We start from the raw sequence: 26,475 nt of genomic DNA on the forward strand, positions 1-26,475 counted from the left end.
TGGAGTTCGAATTCAGCCAGGGCAACATAGTGAGACTTTGTCTTTAAAAATAAATATTTGACTAAATGGTGAATATTTACACATTTATAATAATACCAACAATGAATGCAGACAGATTTAACCCAAAATTGTAACATTACCTCATTGGGAAGATGGCAGAACAGAAGTAGCTATAAGACAACTAAATTTTCTCCTACTATAATAGGTAGTCAGTAGATAAGATCTAAAATTGCTCAATCTAGAAACTTCTAAGTATTCTTAGAAGCATACTTAGAAACATGAAGGTGGGCTGGGCATATGGTGGCTCACACCAGTAATCCCAGCACTTTGGGAGGCCAAGGCAGACTGACTGCTTGACCCCAGAAATTTGAGACCAGCCTGGGAGACATGGCTAAACCAAGTCTCTTAAAAACAAACAAAAATTAACTGGGCAGGGTGGTGCACGCCTGTAGTCCCAGCTACTCAGGAGGCTGAGGCAGGAGGACTGCTGGAGCCCAGAAGGCAGAGGCTGCAGTGAGCCGAGATCTCATCACTGCACTGCAGGCATCCTTGCAGTGCATGAGCCAGACCCTGCCTGAAAGAGAGAAAGGGAGACAGGGAAGGAAGGGAGGAAGGGAGGAAGGGAGAGTTTGAGAAAAAGGCTGTTACAGATATAAGGAAATAATAATATTGCTATCAAACCTGACTCAGTTGATAATTCAGAAATTCCTAGTCTCCAACCACCTACTATGGATCTCAGACCATCCCTCTGGCTCCTAAAATTGTCAAATACCGCTGATTATCTAATTACATATCAGCACTTTCTCCTTACACTATTTTAGAAGAAGCTCAATAAAGCTGTAACTTAATTTTATTAATTTTATTATTGTTGTTATTATTATTATTATTTTGGAGACAAAGTCTCACTCTGTCGCCCAGGTTGGAGTGCAGTAGCATGATCTTGGCTCACTGTAACCTCTGCCTCCGGGGTTCAAGCAATTCTCCACCTCAGCCTCCCAAGTAGCTGGGACTACAGACACATCCATGCCACCATGCCTAGCTAACTTTTTGTATTTTAGTAGAGACAGGGTTTCACAGTGTTGTCCAGGCTGGTCTCGAACTCCTGAGCTCAGGCAATTTAACTGCCTCGGCCTCCCAAAGCGCTAGGATTACAGGCAGGTGTAGCCCACCTTGCCCTGCCAAAGCTGTAACTTTAAAATGCTGAGGGGCAATCAGCTGTCCCCAAATTTAAAGACACAAGTAAACTCAAGGGCTTATGTAAAGGGACATAAACTCACCAGCTAGAAGAAACAGAAATTAAAAAAAAAAAAAAAAAAAAAAAGCAAAATATGTATTTTATACCATGGCTCAACACCTTTTTATTGACTACTTGTCTATATCATTCCCAATAAGCCCCTATTATGTGTGTTAGGTACACATGTGAACATCTTCCCTTAACTAAACAATATAAATTGCCTTTCAGTCTTATGGAACTCAAGAAGAGCTCCTGGGGTAGGCCCGGTGTAGTGGCTCATGCCTGTAATCCCAGCACTTTGGGAGGTCAAGGCAGGCAAATCACTTGAGGTCAGGAGTTTGAGACCAGCCTGGCCAACACAGCGAAATGCCATCTCTACTAAAAATACAAAATTTAGCTGGGCGTGGTGGCATGCACCAATACTTGCAGTTACTCAGGAGGCTGAGGTGGGAATATCACCTGAGCCCAGGAGGCAGAGATTGCAGTAAGCCAAGATCACGCCACTGCACTCAAGCCTGGGTAACAGAGCAAGACTCCATCCCCCGCCCCCCCAAAATAAAAAGACCTTCTTGGGTAGACCTGACTTTCATTAATTCACTTAACAAATGCATAGTGATCAGGTACTGTTGTAGGCACTAGGGGTACAACAGACAGAAAATATCCCTGCTTTCGTGGGCCTAAATTATAGTAAGAGACATAATAAATATAACAATAAAAAGTTTTCAGATAACTATAAGCATTATGTGCCTGGGGGTCAGGTGGCTAATTTAGATTAAATGGCCAAAAAAGGTCTCACTGAGGAGGTGGTATCTGGGTGAGACTTGAATAGCCAACCCTTATTATAAATGAGGCACTGTATGTGTATGCATTCAATCTTCACAACACTAAGATGTATAATTACCGATATTATTCACAATTTTTTACAGTTGAGGAAACTGAGGCACTGAGAAGTTAAATACTTGATCCTGGGCAGTCAAGCTTTGGAACTCATGCCTCTATGACTCTGCCTGAATTTGACCAGAAAACAGCCAGCATGCAGAGGGAAGAGCATATGCAAGTTAAAAGGCCAAGAGGCAGGAATGAGTTTGGCATCCTGAAGGAAGTAAAAAACTGTCATGGCCCAAGAGGAAAGGACATAAGTATATTCTATGAACTGGATGCCACTGGGAGGTTTTACGTAATGGATGGATATGATCTGATTTATCTTTTTAAATAATTATTTTGAGGGCTCATGCTTGTAATCCCAGCACTTTGGGAGGCCAAGGCTGGTAGATCACTTGAGGCCAGGAGTTTGAGACCAGCCTGGCCAACATGGTGAAACCCCATCTCTAGTAAAAAGACAATTAGCCAGGCATGTGGCGAGTGCCTGCAATCCCAGCTACTAGGAAGGCTGAGGCAGGAGAATCGCTTGAACCCAGGAGGTGGACGTTGCAGTGAGCCGAGATCATGCCACTGCACTCTAGCTTAGGCGACAGAGCAAGGCTCTGTCTAAAAAAATAAATAAATAATCATTTTGACAGGTATGTAGAGAAAGAATAACAGGGGAGCTGTTAACCTTAGCCTGTCACCAGACTCTGAGTTTGGTATAATTTACTATTCTTCCTGGCCCCCTAATAATAATGTAATAATGTTGTTTTGATCTGCCTTTTAATAGATCACTGAGTTTGGTGATGTGACCTTGAGCAAGTCACTCTGAATAAGCATTATTATTATCTGTCCTATTATCATGAAGGGTCTTATAAGAAGGTACTCTGAAAAGGAGAAAGATAAACTACAAGGTACTATTTTCTTGCAAACATTTAATGGAAATTTGACAATTTGCCTTAAACTCCTCACCTACCTTCAAAAAGGCTGCTTGAAATTAAAGCACTATTTTGACAAGAAGACTTCATTACATTCCTTCAACTTTATTCATGACCACAAACACTACAGGTATGCTTTCCTTACGATTCTCAATCCTTCTTCTATGGTGTTCATATGTGTTCCAATTTTTAAATGTGGAATTCTATTTGTCTTGTCGAGACTTCTTCTCTAAGAAACAGAGTGATGGATATTTAGAAGTTCACATGCTATGTATAAAAAGACCTAAATAAATTTAAATATGATCATCTGCACATATTTTGTGTATTCACTTACAAAATTAAGTAATCTGTTATGAGACAATTTTCAAGTTAGGAATTCTTCAGCCAATTCTACTCTTACACCAAAACTCCAAGCAGCAATCAGCCTAGACAACCTGAAATGTTGCCAGGCTACAGAAAACCTGCCATAGTAAGAAAATCTACAATCATTCTGTTCAGGTATGAATAATATAAAAAAGAATATTTTTGAAAATACTAACTTTGGAATGCAAAACTTGTTGAGACAAACCTCACCTAGCATAAAGACGGGCAGTAGTTTGGGGGAAAGGAAGACATTTACAGCATTGTGCTTTGTTTTCACATGACAATGGAGCATTTGAAGAAAAGCCCTATTTTCCAGTCCAGAAGCCCCATATCCTTAGGTTTCTCAATGACATCCTCTCCTGATATATCAAGAATATGCTCCTACTTTATAAAAGGAATCATGAATCTTTTCCTAAATTCTTGAGCAAATATTTTTTAGATACCGGAAATAAAATATCTTGCCATAACAAAAGAACCTGTCATAATTTTGTAAGAGTATCCAAATACAGCAACACATACCCAGAGGAAAGCATATATTCAAGGTTGAAGTGTGCCTGTGGGTCAAGAAGAGGTCAAACCTATAGCTTCTAATCACCTACTGGAGCCACGGTGAGGAACTCTTAGGACAATGCACACACTGATGACAGCACTGCAGCACGACTGAAAACACTCAGGCCATCACCAGCATGTTCATGAATTATTCTTCCAATTACACTTTAATTATAAAAACTAGATTAATTAAACTAATCTACTCTGGTAAGATCAGTTACCATACAAAAGCAATGGCTCTTCAAATTACTTTTATGGAAAACAGCATAGAGTTTGTGTTAAAAATGCATTTGCACTTACTTGTGGTTATTACAGACTTTTATCAAGGCAGAACCTCTAGAAATACAATGAACCCTGACAATTTAAATAAAAACAGCTGTTTAGTCATGGCTCATTATTCTTCCTTTCTGACAGCCTCTTGCTTCAAACAGTATTACTCTTAGCCAATCGACATTCTATAAAAGGTGCTAAGAATTTTTGATAGAGTAAAATGCAACAGATATTTTAATACCGTTTTAAGCTCAGCACAATTATATTTAAAACTTTAAAGAGGGAAGAGAGAGTACAGGCAAGCACATCCATTTTCCAAACAAAGTAAATAATACTACTAAAGTGTTCTCTACATCACTCCAAGAGTTTACATATTACAACTACATCTAAGAGCAATTATTGTAAATTTGTAAAGCACTAAGAAACATAGCAGCACTAGTCAGCAGTCAGCGCTGTACATTTTGAAAGCATCTAATGTAGGCAACAAGCATGGTATGGATAGCAAAAAAGACAGGTAAATGCACACCAGTATGAAAATCTTCAAATACCTTATGGGTAGCCTATTTAAAATGGAAAGGTTCTAAATTAATCAAGGAGAAGGGAAGAATACTAGTGATCCATATTAAAAGAGAAGAACAATCTGAATGTGGTAACTCAGATGCCGTATATAACATGAAAAAAAGAATACAGTGGGAAGAGAATTATAAGCTTTTTTAAGTATCAGACTACCAATAAAAAGCAGAAAGCTGGGTGCAACGGTACACACCAGTAGTCCCACCAGGGACACTAAGACAGAAGGTTCACGTGAGCTGAGGAGTTTGAGGCTGCAGTGAGCTATGACCACGCCACTGCTCTCCAGCCTGAGACCCTGTCTCTAAAAAATGCAAGACAGCAGAGAGTAGCCACTGAGCTGAGAACTGCACTATGGCAGAAGACATCAAGACCAAAATCGAGAACTACAGGACTGCCCCTTTTGACAGCCACTTCCCCAACTGGAACCAGACCAGGAATGGCTGGCAGAAATACTTGGACCTCCACCACTGCAAGAAGGCAACGACTGCTGGCCAGGCACTGTGGCTCATGCCTGTAATCCCAGCACGTTGGGAGGCCGAGGCAGGCGGATCACAGGGTCAGGAGTTCAGGTGGGCAGACACAAGACCAGACTGGCCAACATAGTGAAACCCTGTCTTTACTAAAAATACAAAAATTAGCCAGGTGTGGTGGCACACACCTGTAGTCCTAGCTACTTGGGAGGCTGAGGCAGGAGAATCACTTGAACCCGGGAGGTGGAGGCTGCAGTGAGCTGAGACAGTGTACTCCAACCTGGGTGACAGAGCAAAACAGTCTCAAAAAGAAAAGAAAAAAAAAAAAAAAAAAAGAAGGCAACAACTGCTAAAAGGGATCATGTATGGCCAGATTTAGTGGCTCACGCCTGTAATCCCAGCACTTTGGGAGGCCGTAGCAGGCGGATCAGCAGGCAGATCTGAAGCAGCAGGAGTTCGAGATCAGCCTGGCCAACATGGCAAAACCCTGTCTCTACTAAAAATACAAAAATTAGCCAGGCATGATGTTGGGTACCTGTAGTCTCACCTACTCGGGAGGCTGAGGCACTTGAACCTGGGAAGCGGAGGATGCCGTGAGCCAAGATTGTGCCACTGCACTCCCGCCTGGGTGACAGGGCAAGACTCCATCATTCATTCATTCATACATACATACATATAAACATATATACATACATACATACATAAAGGGGGCATCTCTGTGAATGGCACCAGCATGTGTACAAGTCTCTCTGCCCTATAGCCTGGGTCTCAGCCTGAGACAACCGTGGGCAGAAGGCACATTTTTTGCGAAGATATGAACTGGCTCCGCTCCATCTCTGTCCTTCTCCCAGGATGGTAAAGAAGAATCTGGGTATATGGTCATTGATCCCTACCCTGGAATCCTGAATCATATCTTAATAATTAAAATTCGGGCCGGGCACAGTGGCTCAAGCCTGTAATCCCAGCATTGTGGGAGGCCGAGGCGGGTGGATCACGAGGTCAAGAGATCGAGACCATCCTGGTCAACATGGTGAAACCCCGTCTCTACTAAAAATACAAAAAATTAGCTGAGCATGGTGGCGCGTGCCTGTAATCCCAGCGACTCAGGAGGCTGAGGCAGGAGAATTGCCTGAACCCGGAAGGCGAGGGTGCGGTGAGCCAAGATCGCGCCATTGCACTCCAGCCTGGGTGACAAGAGCGAAACTCTGTCTCAAAAAAAAAAAAAATTAAAATTCATTAGAAAAGTGATGGGGGTGGGGAGAAAGCAGCAGCAGCGGGGAATAAAAGAACCTCACTTAGCTCATTGTGGCACGCCCAGGAGGTTGTTGTCCAATATCTACTTTCTCTTCTTCCCAGTAAAAGAAAACCTAAGTTTTAGCTAAGTGCATATCAGAATGAAGACTATGTTTTCTAGCCTCCCTTGCAGCTAGGTGTGGTCATGTGACTAGTTCAAGCCAAGGGACATGAATAAAAGTCTTAGGTGTGATTTCTAGGAAACATCGTTATAAGAATTGAGTATATTATTCTTTAAGCACTTCTCCCCACTCCTGGCTGGATATGTATATGAGATGGCTACAGCACAAGCAGCAAACTTAAGACTATGAGGAAGAAGCCACATGTTGAGAATAGCAACGTGACCAATACAGAAAAAAATTTAAAAAAAACTAGTTCTCTGATATTACAGAGCATAAAACTGGTCCTAGGCTATTTCTGGACTTCTTTTACATAAGACAAAAAAAATAGGCTAATGTTTAAAGCCAGTATTATTTTACTTTTTTTGGTAATAAATCATGGAACATAATCCTAAATAAAGAACGTGAAGCCAGAAGTGGTGGCTCAAACCTGTAATCCTAGCACTTTGGGAGACTAACACTGGTGGATCGCTTAAGCACAGGAGTTTGAAACTAACCTGGGCAACATAGTGAATCCCTGTCTCTAAAAACAAAGAAATCAGCTGGGCGTGGTGGTACGCGCCTATAGTCCTAGCTACTCAGGAGACTGAGGCAAGAGGATTACCTGGGCCCAGGAAGGTCGAGGTTGCAGTGAGCCTTGATTGTGCCACTGCACAGCCTGGGTGACAGGAGTGAGAATCACTCTCTCAAAATAAAAAAGTAAGAATGAAGTTAGACTCCCTACCTCACACCATACACAAACATTATCTCAAAATGGATCAACAATATAAATGTATGAGATGAAAATACAAAACTCTTAACAGGTATAATCTTCATGACCTTCAATTAGGCTTAGGCAGCAGCTTCCCAGATGCAACCAAAGGAAAAAACTAGATAAACTGGACTTTGTCACAACTGTCACAATTTTAAAGTTTTTTTGCATAAAGGATAATATCAAGAGGTTAAAAAGAAAATCCACAGATGGGAAAAAGTATTTACAAATCATATAAGTGATTAATAATAATTTAAAAAAGAAAATAATAAGTGATTAATATACAGAAAATATAATGAACTCTTTTTCGATCTCTAGTTTTTTTTTTTTTGTGAGTCAGAGTTTTGCTCGTTACCCAGGCTGGAGTGCAATGGCGCGATCTCGGCTCACTGCAACCTCCGCCTCCTGGGTTCAGGCAATTCTCCTGCCTCAGCCTCCTGAGTAGCTGGGATTACAGGCACGCACCACCATGCCCAGCTGATTTTTTTGTATTTTTAGTAGAGACGGGGTTTCACCATGTTGACCAGGATGGTCTCGATCTCTTGACCTCGTGATCCACCCGCCTCGGCCTCCCACAGTGCTGGGATTACAGGCGTGAGCCACCGCACCCGGCCCCTAATATAATGAACTCTTACAATTCAACCACAAAAAGACAATCCATTTTAAAATGGGAAATGGATTTGAATATACACTTCTCCAAAGTATAAAAACAGACAATAAGCACATCAAAAGATGCTCAACATCACTAGTCATTAGGACATAACAACAAAAAAAAGTGACATAGCACTTCACACCCAGTAGGATTGGTAAAACTAAAAAGTCAGATTATAGCAAGTGTTGACGAAGATATGGAGAACCTGGAATTTACGTATCATATGATTCTACTCATATAAAGTCTAGAATTGGGACACATATAGAGAAAAAGTGAATGAGTAGTTCTTTGGTTTGGGAGGAACAGGGAGATAGCAGGGTAAAAGTTAAATGGTACAGGTTCTTGTTGAAGTGATAAAAATGTTCTAAAATCACCTGTGGTAATGGTTACAGTATCTGTGTATACACTAAAAACCATCAAATTGTACACTTTGCCAAATGCAGAGGTGCACATCTGTAGTCCCAGTTACTTAAAAGGTTGAGGTCTGAGAATCAAGAGAGCTCAGGAGTTCAAGGCTACAGTGTGCTATAATCATGTCTATGAAGAGCCACTGTAATCTAGCCTGGGCAACATAGATTCCATCTCTTTAAAAAAAACCCATATACTTTAAATGGATTCACTGTGTAGTCTGTGAATTTTACCTCAATAAAGCTGTTTTTCAAAAAAAGAAACGAAGTAGTTACACTGTGCACTAGTCCATTTTCATGCTGCTGATAAAGACACACCTGAGACTCGGAGGAAAAAGAGGTTTAATGGACTTCTGGTTCCACACTGCTGGGAAGACCTCACAATCACAGCAGAAGGCAAGGAGAAGCAAGTCGCGTCTTGCGTGGATGGTGGTAGGCAGAGAGAGCTTGGGTAGGCAAATTCCCATTTTTAAAACTATCAGATCTCAAGAAGCTCATTCATTATCATGAGATTAGCACAGGAGAGACCTGCCCCTGTAATTCAATCACCTCCCACCAGGTTCCTCCTACAACATGTGGGAATTTTAGGAGTTACAATTCAAGATGAGACTTGGTTGGGGACACAGCCAAACCGTATCAATTTGCTAAAACATGGATGAACCCTGAAAGCATTATGCTAACTGAAAGAAGCTAGACACAAAGGACCATATATTGTATTATCCAATTTATACATAATGTCCAGGATAGGTAAATCCATAGAAACAGAAAGTAGATTAGTGGTTGGTATTAAGTTTATTTTTGGGGTGATGAAAATGTTCTGGAATTTGATAGTGGTAGCAGTTGCACAATCTTGTGAAAGTATTAGAAATCACTGAATTGTATTTGTTTTTTGTTTTGTTTTGCTTTTTGAGACTGAGTCCTGCTCTGTCACCCAGGCTGGAGTTCAGTGACACAATCTCAGCTCACTGCAACCTCTGCCTCCTGGGTTCATGCGACTCTCCTGCCTCAGCCTCCCAAGTAGCTAGGACTACAGGTACGCACCACCACACCTAACTAATTTTGGTATTTTTAGTATAGACAAGGTTTTACCATGTTGACCAGACTGGTCTCAAACTCCTGACCTTGAATGATCTGCCCACCTTAGCCTCCCAAAGTGCTAGGATCGAGCCACCATGCCTGGCTGAAGTATATAATTCTCAAAGGTAAATTTTATAATAAGTCATTTATATCTCAATTTTTAAAAAACAGAGCCAGGCACAGAATCCCATGCCTGTAATCCCAGCACTTTGGGAGGCCAAAGCAGGAGAATCACTTGAGCCCAGGAATTTAAGACCACCCTGGGTAACATAGAAAGGCCCCGTATCTTTAAAAAAAAAAAAAAAAAAGAAAAGAAAAGAAAAGAAAAACTCTGTAGAAGATCCAGATTTAATAAATATTTTGGCTGGGCATGGTGGCTCACACCTGAAATCCCAGAACTTTGGGAGGCCAAGGCAGGAGGATCACTTGAGGCCAGGAGTTTGAGACCATCCTGGGCAACACAGTGACTTTCTATTATTAAAAAATAATAATATTTTTACTACTGTATCAAAAAAATTTTTGATAGAGATGGGGGTCTTGCTATGTTGTCCAGGCTGGTCTTGAATTCCTGGGCTCACACGATCCTCCTGCCTTGGTCTCCCAAAGTGCTGGGATTATAAGGATGAGCCACCAAGCCAGGCCTCTGCATCAAGGACATTTATAAGTGAAACTATTCTTTTACTTTTCCTGTAAGGGCATGGTGGTAAAAATAAACAATGATACAGTCTGATACAGTCTGGTGCCACTCTCTCAATTTGTGCTAATACGCCAGCAAACTTTTTTTTTTTTTTTTTTTTGAGACAGTGTCTCATTCTGTCGCCGAGGCTGGAGTACACTGGCATGATCTCAGCTCACTGCAATCTCTGCGCCTCCCAGGTTCAAGTGATTCTCCTGCCTCAGCCTCCCAAGTAGTTGGGATTACAGGTGTGCGCCACCATGTCTGGCTAATTTTTGCATTTTTAGTAGAGATGGGGTTTCACCATGTTGGTCAAGCTGGTCTCAAACTCCTGACCTTGTGATCTGCATGCCTCAGCCTCCCAAAATGCTAGGATTGCAGGCGTGAGCCACCACACCCGGCCCTTGGTGTCAGCAGTCTTACCCGTTATTGCTTTTGCATCATCAGTGAAATAAGCAATAACATTTTAGCATTATCATAAAAATACAGTTAGCCCTCTCTATCCATTGGTTCTGCTTCTACGTATTCAACCAACCGTGGATTGAAAATAGTCATGGAAAAAGGTGAATGGCTACAACTATACTGAACAGTTACAGACTTTTTCCTTAACATTATTCCCCAAACAATACAGTTTAACAACTATAGCATTACACTGTATTCGTTATTATTTTTTTTTCTTTTTTTTTTTTTTTTTTAAATTTTGAGATGGAATCTCGCTCTGTCACCCAGGCCGGAGTGAAGTGGCATGATCTCAGCTCACGGCAAACTCCGCCTCCTGGGTTCAAGCGATTCTTGTGCCTCAGCCTTCCAAGTAGCTAGGAGGCTGTTGAGCAACTTCTACGTGCAAGGCACTAAGTCACTACAGTCATGTGCCACCACACCCAGCTAATTTTTGTACTTAGTGGTAGAGACAGGGTTTCACCATATTGTCCAGGCTGGTCTCCAACACTTGGCCTCAACAAGGCCACCTGCCTTGGCCTCCCAAAGTGCTGAGATTACAGACATGAGCCACCACCCCCAGCCTGTATTAGTTATTATAAATAATCTAGAGATGATTTTAAGTATATGGGAGGATGTATGTCAGTTATATGCAAATACTACACCTTTTTCTATAAGCGACTTCAGCATCTATGGATTTTGGTATCCACAGTGGGAGTCCTGGAACCAATCCTCCATGAATACTGACAGACAACTATAGTTGTGAACTTCTGACGCCCAAAAGTCAATCAGGGACCACCAGCAGTCCACCTGCAGACTTTACTTTGTTAACTCCTGGACTACACTATAAGCTAGAAACAGGAACCCAATTTATATTTACACATGAGACAGTATTATGTGTCCGAAAAGTAGCATGGACTTAGGTTCAAATTCCAGAACCCACCATTTAGGTGATGAGAACTTAACTCCTCCATACCTAAGTTTCTTGTGGTATAAATTAGGATAGTATCTACTAACAAAGTTAATATATGGATTAAATGCGATGAAGATCTAAAGTAACCTAAAACTATCTGAAATTTAACAGGTAGTTTTAGGTTACTTAATATTTTTTATGTTAAATATTTTTATTTAGTTTTATTTAACATTTAACAATAAATGTTAACTCCCTTCTCTGTTTTGTTTCCAACCAGCTCATTTGGTACCTTGCACATAGAAGATGCTCAACTGCTCAGAAATATTGGTGGAATTTAATTAGTACCTCACAGAAATCTATGTAAGTCAACGTTCTAAGATAAAATTTAAATGCTAGATTTAGATATAAATATTGAGATATGCTCAGGTATTTCTCAGAAAAATACTATACTCAGATATGGTGATAAATAGCACCATTATTTTAGTCAAAGGATCTGATTTTATAACCTATTGCCACCACTTACTGCCAGGGTGTATGACCATAGACTATTAGGTTGGTGCAAAAGTAATCGTATTTTTTTTACTTTCAATGGCAAAAATCGCAATTACTTTTGCACTAACCTAACTTTATCCTGATGAGTGTAACAACTCCCACAGAATTAACTGTGAGAACTGAGTGACATACTACATGAGAAGTACTAACAATGCTAAGACAGTTGGAGTTCAACAAACACTACTTTAGGTATTTTTTTCTAATTTACATATATCGTACTCAATTGATATTTTTGTAGCATTCTTACATAGCATCTGGGCAACATGTATAGATGTAATTTTTTTTTTTTTTTAAGATGGAGTCTAGTTCTGTCTCCCAGGCTAGAATGCAGTGGCATGATCTTGGCTCACTGCAATCTCCGCCTCCCAGGTTCAAGCAATTAATTCTCCTGCCTCAGTCTCCTGAGTAGCTGGGATTACAGGCACATGCCATCACACCCAGCTAATTTTTTTTTTTTATTTTTAGTAGAGATGAGGTTGCGCCATGTTGGCTAGGCTGGTCTCCAACTCCTGACCTCAGGTGATCCACCTGCCTCAGCCTCCCAAAGTGCTGGGATTACAGGCATGAGCCACCGTGCCCGGCCTATAGATGTAATTATGTTTAAGGTGCTCTTTGGTAAGTTGTTCATCTCAGTAACTTTTATGTGAATGCTGATAATCCTAGCATCTCCCTAAATTGTTCCATTTACACCATAAATTTACTTTTCCCGCCTTCTAAAGGGATAATGCAAGGGATTCTAAACCATGGCATAAGCCTGGAATTCCTTAGATCACCCCTTTAGGAAGAGAAATAATGTTTCCAAGTTCAGACTTTGGGTTAAACTTCAAATTGTCCCAAAAATGGACTAGGGAAATCACGTAAACTTTCTAAACCAACAGATCTCTACCTTCAATATATTAAGTGTAGCTTTAAAAATAAAAAAATAGCTACTAGGAAAAACCTCCAATATAATGTATAACTAAAGTAGTCTGTTTCCTGTCACCATTAAGATCATAATGAGGCCAGGAGTGGGCTCACACCTGTAATCCCAACACTTTGAGAGGCCAAGGCCAGATGATGGCCTGAGCCCAGGACTTCATAACCAGCCTGAACAACATAGTGAAACACCCATCTCTATAAAATTTTAAAAATTAACTGGGGGCAAGGTGTGGTGGCTAATGCCTGTAATCCCAGCACTTTGTACTTTGGGCGGCTGAGGTGGGAGGATTGCTTGAGCCTAGAAGTTTGAGACCAGCCTGGGCAACAATGGGGAGATGCCACCTCCACAAAAAAATTAAAAAATCAGTCAGGCACTGTGGTGAGTGCCTGTGGCCCCAGTTACTTGGGTTGCTGAGGTGGAAAGATCACTTTAGCCTGCGAGGTAGAGGCTGCAGTGAGCAGTGATAGTGACACTGTACTCCTGCACTCCTGCCTGGGTGACAGAATAAGACCCTTGTTTAAAAAAGAAAAAAAAAAAAAAATACAGCTATAATAAGATAGAACAGAAAACTACAGCTCAGAAGCCCAAATATTCCTGATAAGAGTGGATTTCCAACTTGAAGGACTCCATTTTGGAATGAGAGAAAGCACACCTTTAAAAGATGTTATGTAAATAATGGACATTAACCATTTTGTTGATAATGATCAAATACAACAAAACAAATACATAAAATAAACCATCATTTTGGCTACAAACATGGCATGTTTATGTGACCACTTCTAAACGCCTCTGGGGCACTACCCATCTCTGACATGCCTTCAAAAGGTAGGTACCAAAAGAAAAGGCAGACACAGGGAAAACCATCCCTATTCAATCTACATATGATCTTTTTTTTTTTTTTTCTGAGACAGAGTTTTGCTCTTGTTGCCCAGGCTGGAGAGCAATGGTACTATCTGGGCTCACTGCAACCTCTGCCTCCTGGACTCAAACAATTCCCCTGCCTCAGCCTTCTGAGTAGCTGGGATTACAGGCATGTGCCACCACGCCTTGCTAATTTTAAATTTTTAGTAGAGATGGGGTTTACCCATGTTGGTCAGGCTGGTCTCGAACTCCTGGCCTCAGGTGATCCATCTACCTCTGCCTCCCAGTGTTGGAATTACAGGTGTGAGTCACCGTCCCCAGCCTATATCTGATCTTTTTAAACCACTGCCTGGTAAAACTCCTTGGAATTCATAACCATTTCTTCCCCCTACCCCCAAGACAGAGTCTTGCTCCATCTCCCAAACTGGAGTGCAATGGCATAACCTCAGCTCACTGTAACCTCCACTGCCCAGGTTCATGCAATTCTCCTGCCTCAGCCTCCCAAGTAGCTGGGATTACAGGCGTGCGCCATCACATCTGGCTAATTTTTGTATTTTTAGTAGAGATGGAGTTTCACCATGTTGGCCAGGCTGGTCTCAAACTCCTGACCTGAAGCGATCCACCTGCCTCAGCCTCCTAGAGTGCTGGGATTAGAGGTGTGAGTCACCGGGCCTAGCCAGAATTCATGATCTTTTCAATAACACTACTCACCCTCACCCACATAGCACAGCTCAAAATACACTGCTCTGGAGGAAAGTCTAACTTGAAAACTCAATCTAAAAATGTAAAAAAACCTCAATATCTTCTTGGGGGGAAAAAAAATAAAACCAGGAAGGAAACACTAATCTATACTAAACAGAAGAGATGGTATGTAACATCCTTTCCTCTAAGAATGACAGAAAGGGCCAGGCACTGTGGCTTATGCCTATAATCCCATCAACTCAGGAGGCCAAGGCACCCCTTGGAGGTTGCAGCAAGCCAAGATTGTGCCACTGTACTCCGGCCTGGGCAAAAGAAAAGCCAAGTCTCTCATCATGTTCACTTAGCAAAAAACAAAAATACTACAACAAATCCAGAGAAGTGATTGCTTCTGCCAATCTGAAGGGAAGAGGAAACAAGACGGTCCAGGCCTCAGTGTTGCTGAGCAGGAGGGCTTCACAGTATAACTTGTTCCAGATATCTGAGGTAGGTGATTATCACTTTAATTTTTAACTTGTATGTAAAACATTGAACTTTTTTTACTCCCCTCCCCTATATAAACTTTTTAAATAATCACATAGGCTACATTTATAACAAAAACTAATACATGCTGTATGATTCCACTTATATCAGGTAATTAGAGTGGTCAAAATCATTAGACACAAAGTAGAATGGTAGTTTCCAGCAGGGAAGGAGGAGGGAATTGGGACTTATTTAATGGGTGTAGAGTTTTACAAGCTGAAAAGCGTTCTGGAGATGGATGGTGATAATAGTTGCACAACATTATGTATGTGTATAATACCACTGAACTATACACTTAAAATGATTAAGATGGTAAATTTCATGTGAATTTTACCACAATAAATTAAAATGGGGGAAAGAAAATAATAGTGAGGATGACATGACCCCAGAATAACATTTTAAAAGCATCAATTAGACAGCAAAAAGAATAGAGCTGTGTAATAGCAGGGCATGAGAGGCAGCAGGGCATGAGAGGCAGCAGGGTATACAATCAGAAGGCTACTGGAAAAGTCTGAGAGAGAGATGAAGGTGGCTTCGCCAAGGGTAGTAGTTGGGCAGATGGATATAGTCAGACTTGGGATATATTTTAAAGCCTGAGTTAAAATTTCATGAACATAAATCCTAACACAGTATTTTTAATTGCAATTCATAATACACTGGTCACAGAATCAATTTAGTAGGCTAAAATCAACATTTTACAATTAAATAAAATGGAATAAAATATAAACGATCAGATTACATTACACCATAAAAGGTAAGTATTATTTCATGGCACTTTTATTTTAGCTATCTATATACTTATGTGTGTATTCAGTCTCAATGTAAAATACATCTCGAACTATGAACCTCAGGCAAAAATGTTTGAGAAATATTGCCCTAGAGACTGATAAAATGGTAGGTGGAAGTTGAGAATATATATTTTTTAAAAAATCTTCATCAAAGTCCTATACTAGGCTCAAGTGAAACAAGCTACAACAAGTTAAATCACACACCTAATAAAATCTTATTGATCTGCCAAAAAAATACATCATTTGCCCTTTAAAAAAAAAAAAAAAGGAAAGAAAGAACAGTACAAACAATATCCAGGCATCACTGGAATGCCGGGCACAAATTGTATTATTTCCATCAACCATGAAGATACAAAGATTACTAAAGGAAAAATGCCAATTTTCTTTAACCACTACACCACTCTAGCCATTCAACTACTCTTTAACTTTAGAAGTTAAACCCCACCAAAACACATTCATAATGGCAAACAACTTACTCTCCCAACTGAGAAAATATAGCCTAATTCCCCATGAATAATTCAGAGATGATATACCACAGCTCTGAATTATTCTTTCAAGAAGCTTCCTACCTTGAGAAATAACTTTTCATTCATCAGGTCTTTATTAAAAATAAGCTGTCCAAAATTATTAGACCTTTATGGAATAAACACATAAGTTTATGCACCAGGCTTCACTTCCTCTGTGGCAGGTTTTTTTCAGCTGCTGGTGTCTTGGTAGCTGCTGTCCTTTTTCCCACCAAAGGTTTCTTCTGCTTAACACCAACAACCTTCTTTCCTTTCTTTCCTACCACAGGCTTCTTCACTGCAACCCCCCTTCTCAACTGATTTGGCCTCTAGTGCTGCTGCTTTGGCTGCTGCTGCTGGCTCATCCGCCCGGAGTTTGTGATTGCTGGCCTGGCAAAGAACAGTGCTGTGGTGTTCTTGCATATTGGTTTAGCTTCAACATGATTCTCAGGTTTTTCAGGGGTTCTTCCTAAGGACTCTATGATGAATCTTCCTGCAACATGCTCAAAAGGCTTTGGATGTCTGGGCTTTTAAAGATTTTGTTAAGGTCTACATTGATCATCTTGCGGATGCAAAGACTGCAGTTACGCTTGAAGAAGCAGCTTTATACCAAGTGCCACACAAAATTCTCTAACTTCTAGAAAGCACTTTCAGTCCAAATACAGAAACATCCTACATGCCCACCAGGAGCAAGTTTCAAAATGTTCACTTTGCTTACATTAAGCAGAGTAATTCTGGGAATGTTTCTAAAGGCGTCGACAATATGATCATCTTCATTATAGACGATGCAGGGTCCCTTAAGCTGGATACAATGGTTTCTCATTTTGCCCTTGCCAGCTCTCATGTGTTAAGAGGCATAGCCCTTTTTTATATCATTCCAGGCTTTAAGTTTCTTATGTGGCAAAACGGCCTCCTTGATTGTCTTATAGCCTTCGACTTTACATCTGACAACGAAAAAAAGCTCAGAAACTTCCTTAATATGATGACCTTTAGACATGACCAGCACTGGTAAGGCAGAGGCAGCCAGGGCAGGACAGATAACGTATCGTTTTTTGGGTTGTGTTCACTCTACAGGGCCAACAGTACCAGGTTTCGGTTGGTGCAAACGTGTGGCCTCCATGACAGATATTTTCAAAAGCACTCTGGGCAGAACAGCGAGTCCTACCACCTCAAACTCTGGGAATTTTAGACACAACTCTGCCAGCACCCTAAGACTCGGCACTACTCTGACAACCTGCTAATTCACTAACAGGATAGGACTGTCTGTTGTTTTTGTATAAGCTGGTATGAACAAAGTTCACAGTATCTGGTGGAATGGGAGCCTTAAATACAGGAGGCAAAGTGATATTTTTGCCAGATGACTCCCCATTTTGTAGTACACCCATAACAGTGGATAAGCACATGCCACGGGAAGGAGAGATGGCCACACTACCACTCTAACATTATTACTATTATTATTTTGAGACAGAGTCTTGCTCTATTGCCCAGACTGGAGCGCAGTGGCACGATCCCTGCTCACTGCAACCTCTACCTCCTGGGTTCAAGCGATTCTCCTGCCTCAGTCTCCTGAGTAGCTGGGATTATAGGCATACACCACAATGCCCAGCTAATTTTTGTATTTTCAGTAGAGATGGGATTTCACCATGTGAGTCAGGCTGATCCTGAACTCCTGACCTTGTGATACGCCTGCCTCAGCCTCCCAAAGTGCTGGGATTACAGATGTGAGCCACCATGCCCAGCCTTAACTTTTTTTTCATAACTAAAACAAAACATATTTTGGGTGAATAATTCTGAGTTTTCTCCACCAAATGCCAGTGATGCATCTCCCACCCACAGTCACTTAACAACCAAAAATGCCCCCATACTTTTCTAAACACCCTTTGAAGATATGGTACCTTCCCCATAGAGAATCACTGAAAAATTTAGTTGATTAACTGTCCTTAGATCAATAAATTGCCATTTAATGAACTTTGGCCTCCAATTCAGGTCAGAGACAAAGGCAGTAACAATGCCTTGAACTTAACCATGTCCAATGTACACATTAAGATGATATAGTTTGGGCCAGGAGCATTGGCTCACACCTACAATCCCAAAGCTTTGGGAAGCTGAAGCCAGGGGATTGATCTCGAACCCAGGAGTTTGAGATCAGCCTGGGCAACACAGCAACACTCCATCTCTACAAAAAATTTTAAATTACCCAGGCTTAGTGGCACGTGCCTGCAATCCTAGCAACTGAGGAGGCTGAGGCAGGATGATTGCTTGAGTCCATGAGTGCAAAGCTGCTGTGAGCTATTATTGTGCCATTGCATTATAGCCTGGAAAAACAGAGGAAGATCTTGTCTCTGAGGAAAAAAAAAAGATCATGTAGTCTGTGGTAGAAATAATATTTACCATTTTTTATCATAGCATTAGGCAGTCCCTAAGTACTGTATTCAAAGTAAACGTAGACATGGTGGGGGAAGGGGTATGGTTAACATATGGATCCTACAAGTATCCTAAAAAAGTGAATCTAAATTCCTTCCCCCCCCCCAAGATTGGGACAGAGACAATTACATAAGAAATGTCTATTATTTCCTCAAGTAACATCTATGAGGTACATTTATATGTTTAGGTATACATGTATAGTATATAGATACAAGGAAAAAGTCACTGCCTATTATGTGACAAGTTTCATCAGACTGAGAATAATAATATACAACCTTACTAAACATCTATGACCAGGCCGGGCGCGGTGGCTCACGCCTGTAATCCCAGCACTTTGGAAGGCTGAGGCGGGTGGATCACGAGGTCAAGAGCTCGAGACCATCCTGGTCAACATGGTGAAACCCCGTCTCTACTAAAACTACAAAAAATTAGCTGGGCATGGTGGTGCGTGCCTGTAATCCCAGCTACTCAGGAGGCTGAGGCAGGAGAATTGCCAGAACCCAGGAGGCGGAGGTTGCCGTGAGCCGAGATCCCGCCATTGCACTCCAGCCTGGGTAAAAAAAGAAACACGCCGTCTCAATAAAAAAATATAAAAAAAAAAAAATCTATGACCAGAAAAAAATGCCAAATGTCTATTTAATCCTCATAAAATCTTATGAGGCATTACTATTCTATTTTACAAAGGAGAATTCTGAAGTACAGAGAGGTTAAGTAACTGCTGCACCAGGGTTCAAACCCAGGTAACTACAGATCCCTCAGTAAGAGCTGTATTGTTCCAAGGCATACCCGAGAAGAGTGGAGGAAGGAATTTTAAAAGCAGGAAATAACTTGTCTGAAAACTATGAAAAATGCTAATACTCTACTAAAGTGCAACTATGAAAAGGTTATCAGCAAAAACTCCTTATGACCCAAGGAAAACTAGATTTGCATCCCAAGGCTCTTAAAGCAACTGTATTTAAACTCTGCACTTAAAAATTCACATTACAAAGAAGCTCAAATTAAATTTTTTTTTTTTTTTTTTCCTGGAAGAGACGGAGTTTCGCTCTTGTTACCCAGGCTGGAGTGCAATGGCGCAATCTCGGCTCACTGCAACCTCCGCCTCCTGGGTTCAGGCAATTCTTCTGCCTCAACCTCCTGAGGAGCTGGGATTACAGGCACGCGCCACCATGCCCAGCTAATTCTTCGTAGTTTTAGTAGAGACGGGGTTTCACCATGTTGACCAGGATGGTCTCGATCTCTTGACCTCGTGATCCACCCGCCTCGGCCTCCCAAAGTGCTGGGATTACAGGCTTGAGCCACCGCGCCCGGCTCAAATTAAATTAATTCTGAACTTCATTTTTTGTACATCGTCTTTCACAAAATACTCAATTTTTAAACACTGTTAGCCAGGTTAGCTTCTTGCTCTAAGAATATGTATTGCTACTGCGACAACTATATGGCAAAAGGGGAAAAGACAGCTTACGATAAATTTGGCAGACAGGAACTTAACCGGATAATGAGATTTAACATCACCATTAATGAGACAAACCAACACTGTAGGTAGGCAGGCCTTTAAAAAGCTCAAGTGAGGAGGCTGAGGCAGGAGAATTGCCTAAACCCAGGAGGCGGAGGTTGCGGTGAGCCAAGATCGCGCCATTGCACTCCAGCCTGGGTAACATGAGTGAAACTCCGTCTCAAAAAAAAAAAAAAAAAAAAAAAAGCTCAAGTGTGGCCGCGTGCTGTGGCTCATGCCTGTAATCCCAGCACTTTGGGAGGTCAAGGTGGGCGGATCACAAGGTGAGGAGTTTGAGAGCAGCCTGGCCAACATGGTGAAACCTAATCTCCACCAAAAATACAAAAATTAGCCAGGTGTGGTAGCATGCACCTGTAATCCCAGATACTCAAGAGGTTGAGGCATAAGAACTGCTTGAACCCCGGAGGTGGAGGTTGCAGTGAGCCGAGATTGCACCATTGCACTCGAGCCTTGGTGACAGAGCAAAATTCCATCTCAAAAAAAGAAAAAGAAAAGCTCAAGGGTACAACAATATTCACACCTTTTACTGAGCATCTGAATACGCACAAAGCAGAATTCTCCAAATTAGCAAATATCTAGTCTGTATACACATGCAAGAAATAACCAATAAATGATTCCCTTTAGAAATGAATAAATAGCAAATTAAGTGAACAGAAAACCCAGAAATAATAACGAGTTATTACTGTCAGGCCCGAGGCATTATAGCATAAGAACTTTCAAAGAAAAAAATAACTTTGAGGCTGGTATGGTGGCTCACGCCTGTAATCCTAGCACTTTGGGAGGTCAAGGAAGGGGGATCACAAGGTCAGCGTTCGAGACCAGCCTGGCCAATATGATGAAACCCCATCTCTACTAAAAATACATAAATTAGCTGGGCATGGTGGTGGGCCATGGTAATCTCAGCTACTGGAGAGGCTGAGGCAGGAGAATTGCTTGAACCCAGGAGGCAGAGGTTGCAGTGAGCAGAGATTGGGCCGCTGCACTTCAGCCTGGGCAACAGATGGAGACTCCGTCTCAAAAAAAAAAAAAAAAAAAAAAAAAAAAAATCTTTGAATAAAAGCTAAATCCCTTCTTTTCAAGGTGACATGTTTTAAAAAGTGTTGAGAAAATGCAGTAAAAATGACAAAAAACTTGTATGTTTGACCAGTAATAAGAAACTAATTTATAAAGAGGAGAAAAAGACATGCAATTCACAGAGTGATAGAAAACTTTGAGTGGAGGAAGATTAAATATGATGCAGAATTTAATTAAATGGGTGCCTTCCTTTATGGGAAGTCAAAAAGTGGTATTTCCAAGGGATCTTTTTGGGGTATTAGAAATGTAATACTGGAGTGAGGTAATGGTTGTGCATCTCCACACAATTACTAAAAATAAACTCTACACTTCAAACAGGCAAATTCTGTAGTATATAAATTATACCTCAATAAAGCTCTTCTTAGAGAACTAGTATTTATTCAACAAAGCAAGAAGAAAAATTATATTAAGTTTATGTCACTAAACCATAAAAAGGAAGTGGCCAAGAGGAAAAGTACAGTAATTCATTCAACAGACAGAAAAGTAAAAATGGAAATATTCAGAGATTAAGAAATGTTAATGTGTCCATTTCAGCCCTTAAAAAGACAGTATAGTAAGTATCTCCAGGTAATTCTGCTGCTCTTATCCAGATGTTCTTCTCCTTTCATAGACTAATCTATCCTTTCATAAATAAATTAAACTGAAGAAAGACTTCACTTTAATTTCTTATCACCTAGGAGAGAGCTGAAATTTATTCTGACACCCAATTACTGCATGCTGAAAGACCTAGAGATGGTACCTCACATAAGAGAAGAATTTCAAGAGAAAATTTTAAAACAGAAAATAAAATTTATAATTGTTTTAAAAGAATGTGTGGGCCAGGCATGGTGGCTCACACCTGTAAATCCCAACACTTTGGGAGGCCGAGGTGGGAGAATCACTTGAGGCCAGGAAATCAAGACCAACCCGGACAACTAGTAAGACCCAGTCTCTACAAAAAAATTAATAATTTTTTTTTTTTTAATTAGCCAGGCATGTTGGCACATGCCTACAGTCCTAGCTACTCTGGAGGCTAAGGCAGAAGGATCACTTGAACCCAGGAGTTCAAGCTACAGTGAGCTATAATTGTTCCACACTGCATTCTAGCCTGGGTGACAAATCAAAACCCCATCCCTTAATTTAAAAAAAAAAGGGAAAAAAAAATTTTTTTTTTTTGAGACAAGGCCTTACTCTGTCACCCAGGCTGGAATGCAGTGACACAATCACAGCTCATTACAGCCTTGACCTCATAGGCTAAAGCAATCCCCCTACCTCAGCTGGGACTACAGGCACATGTCACCATGCCTGGCTAATTTTTTTGATGATTTTGTAGAGACAGGGTTTCACCATGTTGCCCAGGCTGGTTTCAAACTCCTGGACTCAAGCAATTCACCCACCTCAACCTCCCAAAGTGCTGGGATTACAGGCATGAACCACCACGCCCAGCCTGGTAATTTCTTTACAACCAAAATGACAACAGTCAATTCCCTCAACCAGATGAAAAAGCCAAATGGGGAACTTTTTTGGTATTTTTGGAGAAGATTAATTTGCATTGGCTCAGGGACTTTTGCAGAAGTTTCCCAAAACAACTCTATTTTTTTACTCCATTTGCAGATACAGAGATCAAGCAAAACTGCACCTATAAACAACCCCAATTCACATTTGCTTTGATCTCTGAGAATATTAACCTATACTGACCTTCCCTGCACCAACTTCAGCAAATCCTAGGTCAAGAGTCTCAACTTCCCAAAACAGCACAGGTGTCTCTAATTTCAGACCTGCTAGTCTCTGCCCTGCCTTTGGCTAAATCAGTAGCAGACTTCTCCCCTCCCCCCAAAAAAGAGAAAAGACTACTACTAACTCATAGAAGTATTTTCTTTCCTTCGCCATGAAACAGATGAACGTAAAACACTACACAATTCTGCTTCCTCTAAATGGCTATTATAAATACTTCAAGACACTGATGGTCACAACATTATTCACCTAGACTCAAAAAACTGCAGTATCAATGAACTTGACGTATTTCAGTAAAAGGACATACATGAAAATTTATGGTACGATGCCTAACTCCAGCAAGAATTCAGTAAAAGTTGGTACCTTTCTTTACTTTTCATTAATTTTTATCACACAGTATTTCCATGAAATAGTTTGTTTTTTATTATCCCAATATAAAAGTGTAACAATAGAAAAAAGGTCATTTCCTGACTGACCACACAGATCAGACACAGAAAATTCAGACCACTAGATGATGATGAAGGGATTCATTTACTGAAGTTAAACTTTAATCTACCCTCTTCTACTCCTTCCTAGACAGAAGTGTCAATTCCAAGGCCATGTTCCTTCTGCTATGGGAAGTGGCTATACTGTTTTTCCCTGCAGCAATGTACTAAAGGTTTCTCTTCTTTGTGACAGAGAAAGCCACAAGTGTCGATGCAACAAGAGTCCAGACTGACATCAACTCATAGAACCCTGCACACAGCTTTACAGGATTCCTGGTTGGAGGGTTGTGGGGAGTACTGTTTTGACTGTCAAGTTTCCTCTCCCACTGGGCCAGGTCTCCTGTACCAACAAGCAAGGGAATTTCAACATACTTATGGTGACAGAAAACTAGAACTACATGAACCAGCACTAGCCTTTACCTTGACAGGAAACATTCTAACAGAAATAGTTTTGCAGAGCTGTGTGAAGTGCCATCTATAGCTCCTTTTGCAGACATGTGACATAAGACAGATATATGAGCCAAAGCTGTATCTGGTGTACTTTTGTTCAGGCCCCGGATTTTAAGATAGGAACAAAGCATGCTGTGTCAAATCAAACTCTAGTGGTTACAGATAGACAGATCCTGTCATCAGCAACAAAATTTATAGTTGCCATTAATGCCCTGGCTACTGTCAGGTCAGGCCCTTTGTTGCATTTAATCTACCATTCATGCAAGCTACTGAATTTTAAGAATGATCAGAATAAGCTAGCCTACCATTACCCACCGCCCTAAATTGGTTTACACAATGGCTGCAATACAAAAACTTCTGCCTCAGGGACTGGATAAAGAGGTAGAGGTATTCAGGGGTGTGTACATGTGTAAATTCATGCTTCTGTTCTATGATCACCAAAATTTTACATTGGTTATGCTGTTTCTTAGCATTCTCTACATTCTAACAAGATACTAGATGGAATCCACAGCATTAGATAAACCACGGGACGGACCATCATGGGGCATGATGAGTGAGACTGAAAAAGATAATGTTCCCCCAAACAACAGTCAAATCTGATCTATTCCAGGTCAGTATAAGTGAAGATGCTAACAACCACATTAGGAAAGGAAGGAGGGAAGAGTAAATAAATCTGTGACCTACCTTGCTTACAATTCCCACAGACAGTTGAAACTGAATTCCATGCCAACCATACCCTCCGATCACTAAAACACAAACAGAAAAATACAAGTTCATGCAATATAAACAGTTCTTCCTAAAAGGCATTTGGTTTCAAAGGTAAGATGCTGTTTCTTATCTCCTTTCAATCCTCTCCACGCCCACAACAATGTTAAGAGATCTGTCATTGGTGGTCAGGCAAGGTGGCTCACGCCTATAATCCCAGCATTTTGAGAGGCTGAGGCAGGTGGATCACAAGGTCAGGGTATTAAGACCATCCAGGCCAACACGGTGAAACCCCGTCTCTACTAAAAATACAAAAATTAGGCATGGTGGCACGTGCCTGTAGTCCCAGCTACTATGGAGACTGAGGCAGGACAATCACTTGAACCTGGGAGGCGGAGGTTGCAGTGAGCCAAGATCGCACCACTGCATTCCGGCCTAGGTGATAGAGCAAGACTCTGTCTCAAAAAAAAAAAAAAAAAAAAAGAGTCTGTCACTGCTAAAAAGGCCAGTATAAGTGGAGTTTAAATGATAGGTAACACTAATTGAGCTCTTCTTATATGCTAGATACTGTTTCAAGTGCTTAAATATCAAAAACTAATTCTCACAACAACTCTATGAGACAAGTATTTTTATTTGTCTCATTTTACATCCAAATGACTGTCCTATACTTCTGAAAATTGCTCTTATTGGTGTTAAGAAATGCCTTTTACATAAACACAGGCAATCTCTACCACCACAGTTGGGTTATCTTAATGGTTTGTATCTATAAGGGTTCCATATTCATCATTTAATTCTTAAGTCTTCACAATGTGATAAGCACTATTACCAGGTGCTGAGGAGGATTCATTCTCTTTCCTTAAGGAGTTGAGAAACTAGCTGGACAGATCAGACAAAACAAAAAAACAGTTCAAGAAATGGAAGTCCCTTTATGGGGCATAATACAGTCTCTTTGAGAAATCATTCACCGTAAAAAAATTGTTAAGCTCTGGGAAAAAGGGAGGAAGGCTTCACAAAAGAGATGCCCTAAAGCTGGACCTTTAAAAATAAGTTAGATTGGCCAAGAGTGGAGAAAGTCTTTCCTGGCAAGGAAAAGAGAACAAAGACATGACAACAGAGACAGAATCAGTGGTATATGTAAAGTTGTGTGTGTGATTTATTTATTTTTTTTGAGACAAGGTCTCACTCTGTTGCCCAGGCTGGACTGCAGTGGCATGATCACAGCTCACTGCAACCTCAATCTCCTGGGATCAACTAATTCTCCCATCTCAACCTCTCAAGTAGATGGAATCCCTAAGCATACACTACACATCTAGCTAATTTTTGCATTTTTTATAGAAATGGGGTCTCACTATGTTACCCAGGTTCATCTCAAACTCCTGAGCTCAAACCATCCTCCCACCTTGGCCTCTCAAAATGCTGGGATTACAGGCATGAGCTACCATGCGTGGCCCTGAAGCCTTTCATAATTTGATCCCACCCAATCTCACTAGCCTTTGCTCTCTGGCCACTGATGTCCCTTCTTCTCCCTATTACCCACACCAAACTTCCTCCTAGAACATACTGTCTTTGATAGTTCTACTGTTCCTCCTACCACCTGGAATGTTCTCTTTTCCCTAGTGGGTAACATTAATCCTGGCATACAGCTAGCACTCAATAAAATATAGCCTCTGTTGTAAATAA

General features: G+C 40.9%; 1 protein-coding gene and 1 pseudogene across 4 annotated transcripts in view; both read right to left on the reverse strand.

Moving 5' to 3' along the window:
- The window catches only part of MRTFA (myocardin related transcription factor A), a 207,747-nt gene that overhangs the window by 145,414 nt on the left and 35,858 nt on the right, over positions 1–26,475 (reverse strand). For 2 of the 4 annotated variants that reach the window (XM_032267166.1, XM_032267170.1), the window contains exon 2: positions 24,775–24,836. The exons of the other annotated variants lie outside the window; for them this stretch is intronic. The gene's annotated coding sequence lies outside the window, so the exon portion shown is untranslated. The remainder of the gene's footprint in view (positions 1–24,774; positions 24,837–26,475) is intronic. 4 annotated transcript variants of the gene reach the window in all.
- On the reverse strand, positions 15,756–18,335 carry LOC116542304 (annotated as a pseudogene).

This window comes from Sapajus apella, unplaced genomic scaffold (genome assembly GCF_009761245.1).
Source record: "Sapajus apella isolate SASKATOON/1434 unplaced genomic scaffold, GSC_monkey_1.0 scaffold166, whole genome shotgun sequence".
Lineage (NCBI taxonomy): Eukaryota > Metazoa > Chordata > Mammalia > Primates > Cebidae > Sapajus > Sapajus apella.